This window comes from Fukomys damarensis, unplaced genomic scaffold, assembly GCF_012274545.1.
Source record: "Fukomys damarensis isolate Sample0158 unplaced genomic scaffold, DMR_v1.0_HiC HiC_scaffold_10, whole genome shotgun sequence".
NCBI lineage: Eukaryota > Metazoa > Chordata > Mammalia > Rodentia > Bathyergidae > Fukomys > Fukomys damarensis.
In genome coordinates, this window is record NW_022900922.1 from 21,983,067 (window position 1) to 21,991,862 (window position 8,796).

An 8,796-nucleotide genomic window follows, 5' to 3' on the forward strand; every position below is an offset into this window, starting at 1 on the left:
CTCTCTCTCTCTCTCTCTGTCTCTCTCTCTCTCCCTCCCTCTCTCCCTCCCTCCCTCCTCCTCCCTCTCCCCTCTCCCCTCCCTCCCTTTTTCCTTCCCCCCAGCCCTCTTCCTCTCTCTCATTAAGTTTATATTGGTATCCTGTACCTTTACATGTTGTATCTTGGTTCTTATTTCTTTCCCATACCTCTGTTCTGCCTTCATCCCCTCCACCCTTCCCTATTTACAAAGACTTTGTTTCCATTTTCTTCCTTTTCTCATATTTTTTTCTTTTCCCTTCTTTCCTTTCCCCTACAGGAGCTCTCTTAAGTTTAGGGAGAAAGTGGTAATGTTTGGAGGTGAAGCTCTTCAAAGGGCTCTCCCACGCATAGCCGCTTGCTGACAACGCTTCTAGAAAGTGGTAACAGATGGTGTATACGGCTCCGTAGTTCTCACATCCGTTCATCCTATTTCATGGCTCCCATTTTAATCTCACAGAATCAAAGGACAATGTCTTCCATGATACATTGGATAGGTTTTGAATCTTTGGATGAAACAACTGAGTTTGCATTTAAGCCCTGGCATGTAGCAGTGTGGCTTTGGACACATTACTTAAACTATCTTGTTGCAACAGGGGAACATCAAATCCCACCGGTCAGTAGCTCAGAGGAGGACTATTCCGAGAGCCTTTCATTTCTGGCAGGCAGGGAAGCATCCTTCCACTCTGCATTCCACCCCCTCCTGGCTGATTTATCATACTGTGGTTGAGAAGTTGAGGATCACACTCAGATGTGAGGCAGACAAAACATAATAAATTGAAAATTACTTTGATGCATACACTCACTTTTCTTTGTTGTATTATCAATTTGTCTCTATGTGTTTGGAAGCTATTGCAGTAACAATGTATACATTTAAGATTGTTCTATCTTGCAGGTTAGTAGAAGTTTTTAAAAAAGCACTATTTGGTAACCTGTAAGAATGCTGTTTGCCTGGAAATCTGTTTTGTTTGAAATTGCCTTTGGTATACCAGCTCTCCTTTGGCTAATACTTGCCTGGGTCAGGTCTCTGGCTTCTTACCCGCAATTCTGAAAACGAAAAAGTTCTGAAAACGAAAAGCTATTTTTATAATTCTCTTGGTAGCAAAACCTGATCTATGCTGCTGTGAGGCTATTTGTAGTCTTTATTTATTCTGCTTAGTGTGAATATTTATGTGCTTCTTTGGGGAATGTTATTCTGATCAGGGGTTGCTGCCTCAAACCCTACTGAGGCGTGATGTAAATACATGACATGTGCTCTGTATTAACTTTGAAATTCAAATTGAGCTGCTTTGAAATACATTTGATTCTAGGTCTGGGTTAAGAGCTCTCTCTTGTCTTCTCTCTCTCTTCCTCTCTCTCTGCTTTCGGCCCGCGTTCCTAGGTTCTTTCTATTTTTTCTGTGTTCTTATGTTTTAGATACATATCTTCAAGTAGCATTTACCTGGATTTGCTTCTAATAAATATAACCAAGTATCTTTTCAGTGGAAGATTTAGTCTACTTAAATCCATTTCTGATGTATTTGATTTTTTTGTTTTGTTTTTTTCTTGCTTTCTAATATCCCACCTTATCTATCCTTTCCTCCTTTCCCAATTTCTTGGATGGACTGCTGTTCTCTTTCTCTTTATTTCCCCAGTCTTTGCTCAATTAGCTGGCAAGCTGCACCCTCTTTCTGCGTCTGTGCTTACTTTTGAAATAGGATTTCCATGTATGTTTCCCTTACAAAGTCCAAAATCAACCAGTGTCATTACCTCTACTTCAAAACTTCCAGGGTATTCTTTTTCTCTAAGCTATGCTCTTTCAGCTTTCACACTATTATCTACTATTTTTACTGAAGAATTAGACATCATTATTTAATGAAAATCTTTAGTTTTTTGTCTCTACTTTCCAACTTGTCTGCTTACTAACAACTTATGCCACACCTATTTTGTGAATCTTCTGTAGTCCTTGGGGTGCAGCACTGGACAAAATGAGGTCCTTAACACTGGAGAGCTTAATTTTAAGCTCATATTAATGATTCCTTTTTATTTTCAGCTCTTCCTCTGGAGTCATTTTCCTTCTCCACAGATTTTTTTTTTCTTTTAGTTCTTTTGCTGGGGGGGTTGTTGAATCTTAATTATTCTTTTTTTTTTTTTTTTGGTACCGGGGATCAAACTCGGGTCCTTGCGCTTGCGAGGCAGGCCACCGAACTGCTGAGCTAAATCCCCGGCCCCCTTAATTATTCAATTTTAGCCAGCTTTCTTGAGATATAATTCACATATGACACAGTTCCCATCTAAAGCATATGATGAAGAAATTTTTAGTATATTCATGGATAAGTGTTATCACCATCACAGTCGATTTTAGGACATTTTTTGTGTCCTTGGTAGCAGTCATTCCCGCTAGTGGGTAAAAAGTGTCCCCCTAAATTCATGTCTTCCTGGAATCTCAGAATGTGACTGTATTTGGAAATAAAGTATTTATACCTGTAATTGGTTAAGATGAAGTCACATTGCACTAGCATAGGTTCTAAAGCCATTGAGTAATGTTTTTGTTAGAACAGGGGAGGACGTTTGGAGAGGGCCATTTGAAAAAAGAGAAATTGGAGTGATGCAGCTACCTTTTGGCTGTTATGAGTAATGCCACCATAAGCATTTGTGTATAAGGCCTTATGTGGATGTGTTTTTATTTTTCTTAGATATACAGCTAGGGCTAGACCTGCTGGGTCACGTGCAAACCCTTTCATGATTTGAGGAGCTGCCAGACTGCTTTCCAAAGTGGGTTCATTAGCAGCAGTTTGTGAGGGTTCCCGTTTGCACACATTCTTATCAGCATGCTTTGTTGTCTGACTTTTCCACTGAAGCCATCGTAATGCATATGAAGTGCCATCGTGTAGTGGTCTCGATTTGCACTTCTTTGATGACACATGACGCTGAGCATCCTGTCGTGTGTGTGTTGGCCACTTGTAGATCTTCCTTAGAGAAATGTCTATTTGGGGCCTTTGCTCAATTTTGGAAGGGTGTTATTATAATATATTTCCGATATACCCCCCCAGCAGATATACAATTTTCTTTCTTTTCTTTCTTTCTTTTTTTTTTTTTTTTTGGTACCGGGGATTGCAGGCCACCGAACCACTGAGCTAAATCCCTGGCATCAGATAGACAATTTTCGAATGTTCTCTTCTATTCTGTGAGTTGTCTTTTCAGTTTCTTGATTTGGTCCTTTGAGGGAGAGTATTTAATATTTATGAGCTCTAGTTTATTTGTATTTTCTCAGTTGCCTATGATTTTTGGTGTCACTTATAAGAATCCACTACCAAATCTGAGGCCAAGAATATTTAATTTCAGGTTATTTAGCTGTAAAACTCATAACATTTACATCTATTAACTTTTAGTCAACTTTTGTGCAGGGTGTGAGGTAAGGGGTTCATTTTACTTGTATGCTTACAGTAGTCTACGATGTTTGTTGGAAAGACTGGAAGGGTATTAAAAAAAATCAAACTGTGCTGTGTACATGTACTTACTCCCTAAGATGAATGTAAATTTTATTGACTGCAAACATGTACTAATAAAATTTTTTTAAAGGCAGGAAGAGCCACTAGCCAGCAACAAACAAAGAAATCAGGAAGAGGACAATATTATTGAATGATCCTGGATCCGTTTTAAACATCATTTGGCCATAGACACTGTATCCTTAATTGTATTCCATTAATCTCCGTGTCTCTTTAATAGCACACTGTGTTTTGATTACTGTCACTGGGTAGTAAGTTTTGAAATCAGGAAATGTGAGTCTGCCAACTTTGTTTCAAGATTGTTTAGCTATTCTGGATCCTTTTTTTTTCAGCTTTAATTGAGTTTATTGGTACATTTTAGGGATACAGTACAGTTACATTCATTGTTGGGATCTTGTACCTCTATATTCTGGATCCTTTGTAATTCCATATGAATTTTTGAATCAGTTTTTACAAAGGAGTCAGCAAGGTTACTAATAGAATTTTCAGTGAGTCTATTGGTCAATTTGGGGAATATTGCCATTGAAACAATTTTAAGTCTTTCAATCTAAGTACGTCATATGTTCTTTCTTTTATTTACACCTTCTTTAATTTTTTGACAATATTTTATAGTTTCAGAGTACATATATTGCACTTTTTCAATGAATTTATTCCAAATTATTTTATTCTTGCTGATGGTATTGTAAATGAATTATTTTCTTAATTACATTTTTAGATTAGTAACTATAAGTGTGTGTAAGTACAATTTATTTTTGTATATTAATCTTATATCCTGAAACTTGTTGAACTTGTTATTAGATATACATTTTTCGTGGAGTCATTATGATTTTCTATATACATGCTAGTACATCATGTCATCTATGAAAAGAGATAGTTTTACTTCTTCCTTTCCAATCTGAATACTTTTTTCCTTGCCTCGTTTTCATAGCTACTCTATGTTGAACAGAAGTGGTGAGAACATATTGTCCTCTTCCTGATTTTAGAAGGAATACATCTAGTCTTTCATCATTAAATGTAGTTTTAGCTGTGGATTTTTGTAGAGCCCTTTGTCTGATTAAGTAAATTTTCTTGTATTCCTAGTTTGTTGAGTGTTTTTAAATCTTGATTAGGTTCAAACATTTCTGCATTTATGAGATGATTTTGTGGATTTTGCTTTTCAGTCTAATGATATGGTTTTTAATTGACTTTTAGATGTTAAACCATCTTTGTTTTTTTGGGATAAATCTCACTCAACTGTAGTATATCATTTCTTTTCCCATTGCTGGATTTGGTTTGGTAGTATTTTGTTGAGGATTTTTGCATCTCTATTCATGAGGTAACTATCTTTAGTTTTCTTTACTTTTGATGTTTTGTCTGGTTTTGGTATCAGATTATACTAGACTCATAAAGTAAGTTTGAAGGTATTCCCTCCACTTTTATTTTAAGTTCATGAAAAATTGTTATTAGTTCCTAAATGTTTGATGAATTGGTGTTAAGTCCTCAAATGTTTGATGAGTTTGGTTAGCATGAATTCCCTAAATATTTGGGCCTGGGCTTTGCTTTATGAATATTTTTTAAAATTGCAATTCAATCTTTATTTGTTATGTGTGTATTCAGATTGCCTATTTCTTCATCAGTTTCAGTAGTTGTGACTTCCTAGGAATTTGCCTCTTTCATGTAAGTTAAACAATTTATTTCCATAAAATTGGTCATTGTGTTTATTTAAGATCCTTTTTACGTCTATGAAATTGATAGTGACTCCTCCTTTGTTTATTATTTCCTCTAATTCTTATTTATGGGATTTTTCTGCCTCAGATGCTTCATACATTTTCATTGTGAACTCATATTTGGCAGAACTTCATCTGTGAGAATGTTTCCTCCTAAGAGGATTTTCGTGTGTTTGATTTTGGCCCTAGGTGGTACCAAGAACCTGGAACTACTTTAATTTAATTTCTAAATTTGGGAACTTAGCAGGCACATAAATACTTAAATTCAAAGCCAACATCCACATGTAGATAAATTTAATGACCCAAATTCTCATGAGAGACTCCCCTGTCCCAGCCTGTTTCATTGGTAGAGAGAAGTTTCTCACTTGCTCTCTTTGCTGTGTAATCAGAGAGCTTTTCTTCTGGTAACCCTTTCACAGAGAACAAAGCTCTTTGAGGATCTCAAATGTGCATGTGGGTGTCTCAGGCTCAGTACCCCATACATTACCTTTTGGGGGGCTGTGGGAGTTGGCTATGATCTTCAAAGCTTTTATATTTCTGGAATCGGCATTTTCGCCCAGGGAAGTTCCAGATTCTATTCACATGCCACTGCGGTTTCAGAAATGTGTGCCTTTTATTTTCTGCTGTAGGGAGTAAGATGTGCCATTGGGAATTTCTTTTACTTTTTATAACAACTCATTTTTAAATTGCCATACTTTTTTGTATTAATCTAGTATCTGGGTATTTTTCAGTGAGGTGACTGTTTAGAGGATCTAGACAGCTATACTGCTATAAATAGAACCTGTAATTGATCTATAAATTGAACTATTAATCGATAATTAGGGTATTTCAAATTAGTTTATTTTTATATTGTAATGAACATTACTGGTCTTCTCTCCATAGAAATATTCATAGAATTTCTCTACATAATATAATTAAGAGAAAGCTTGCAGGATCAGAGAATGACAGGCTCAGTTTAACTAGAGATTGCCAAATTGGGCTCCATAATGCTCATAACAAGTTCTGGTAATAAGGAATAACTTGCTGGAATTCTTGTCAATACTTGCTATTGGCTTATATGATTGGTACGAAATGGCATTTGCCTATTATTTTAATTTGCACCTGCCTGATTGCTAATAATCCATCATGTCTTTCATATTTATTTATTATTTCTTTTTTATTCCTTTTTTTTTCTACTCAGTACCAGGGATCGAACTCAGGACCACGCACTTGTGAGGCAGGTGCAGTGCTAAATCCCCATTCCTATAATTCATTTGGTTGTTTTGTTTTGTTTTGTTTTTGTACCAGGGATTGAATTTGGGACCTTGTGCTTAAGGCAGGTGGCAGAACCACTGTGCTAAATCCCTGGGCTCTGTATTTCATTTTTGAGGTATTGACAACTTTGTCCTTTGTTCATTTTATGTAAAGTCACATATTTCTCATTGATTTCTTAGAAATTTTTGTATAACCCTTTTCAACTACAAGTTTCCCCTTTAGTGTTACATTGCCTTGTTTAATATATCTAAGAGATTTAATCAATTTTTTCTTCATTGTTTGTACTTTTGGATTTAATTTATGGACTTCTGCCTAAGCCTAACATCAAAGAACACATTCTCCCATTTCTCTTAACACATATCTGATGTAAACATCTCAGGACTTAGAGATTTAAGATTTTGCCTCCTCCTCATCCTCAGGTTACACATTTTATTTTCAGAGTAGGGAGAGGTGTCTGGATGGTTGATAAATTTAGTTCATGGGTCATTGTCATTTAGAAGGCTTCTCTTACCCTTCTCAACTCAGAAACACTCCCTCTATGAAGTCTTTTCCTCCTCAAACTAAATTCAATTCAACCTATGTTTATTGAGCACCTTTTATATTCTTGGCCCTCTCTCAGAAGCTCAGAACACAGAGGTGAGCAGTCTCAGTCATTATCTTAATAGAATCATTCATTGATGGGTTTTCTCCTCCCTCAGCCAATCCCCTTGGCTCTGTCTTTAAAATATAACCCAGATCTGGCTACTCCTTAAGATCTTTGAAACTGCCTCCATTCTTTGCCTGGCCTATGTCATGGCCTCCTTCTTGTTCCTTTCCCGGATCTGTCACCTTTAGCCAATCTATTCTCAGCACAACAGCCATCATGATTCTTCTAAAATGCAAGTCATTTCCTATTGCTCTTCTTCTTAAAACCCTCCAGGGAGAGGCCAGAGATGTAGCTCAGTGGTGCTGTGCCTGCCTGGAAAGCTCAGGTCCTGCTTTCAATACCCAGTACCAGAAAAACAAACAAACAAACAAACAGACCTTCCATGGGCTCCCATCTCACATAAAACAGTGGCTTCAATCTTTTCATCTATGCCTCAGAATTTGGCCTACCCCATTTCTCCCTCCACCTTAAGTTCCCTGTAGTTTCTGTAACATTCCAAGCACTCTCCTGCCTCTACTCTTGGCATTGCTGAATTCTGCTGGCTGACCTCTCTTACCCTGAGATACTATATCCACATGCACTGATCTCATCACTTTCTTTGTGTCTCTGCTCAAATATCACATTTCCATTTAGGTCTTGGTATGGTTTGGATCTAGACTGTTGCGAAAAACTCATGTGCTAAAGGCTTAGTCCTCCTCTTGGTGATATCAGAAGGTTGTGGACACCTTTAAGAGGTGGGGCCTAGTAGAAGGTCCAGATCACTGGGGTCCATTGAATGGGATTATGTGACACAGATCAGCAGCTTTTGACATGATGTGCTGCCTTGCCATAGACCCCAAAATAACAAAACCAACTGACTATGAACTACAATATCTAAAACTATGAGCCAAAATAAAGCTTTCCCTTTTTAAGTTGGTTATTTCAGGTGTTTTATTACCATAAGAGAAGCTGACTAGTATAGCTTTCTTTATCTACCCTGCAAAAAGCAGCACATTCTCTTCTACCTTCTCTTTCCATCTACTTTCTTTTTCTTCATCACCATTATCAACTGTTCAGCCCTTAGCATTTATTAAGTATTTATTTCTGTCTACTGCCTTGAGGATATACTCTCCTTGAGGCCCAAGAGCTTTTTTTATTCACTGTTATATCACCATTGTCTAGGAACCATTGTTGGTTCCTGACATTCATTTATTGAATGAAAAAAATGTGTTCATAAGGAATGAATGAATACCAGGTCAAGGGGCTGGGGTGGGAAAGCATAAAAACGCTGGTTATATTAGGAAGATCAGAGGTGTAGAAAGAGCAAAGAAAGAAGAAAGCAGATAGAGTTTTCCTATTTTGCAATTTTATTTAGAGCCATTGGGGCAGCCAATGGCCTTGGTACCCCTGTCCTCTGTTGTCTTTGGCATTAATTTCTTTCCTAAGATCCCCAAAATGCCTCTCAATAAATACCTCTTGACTGACAGCTTAATTAAGTCATATAAGAGGATTTCTCCTCCACAACTTAGAAAACAAAATATTTTTCCAGATTGCATGGCTGGGTAGTTTTGCCCCACAGCTCCCAGGGGACAGAAGGATCTTGCATTTCTTGTGCTTGTGGGCAGAACTATGGAGACTGATCGCAAGAGATGAACCGAGGAACCCATGTATGCTAGCAAGTGCTTTCCTATAGAGACACATCTAAG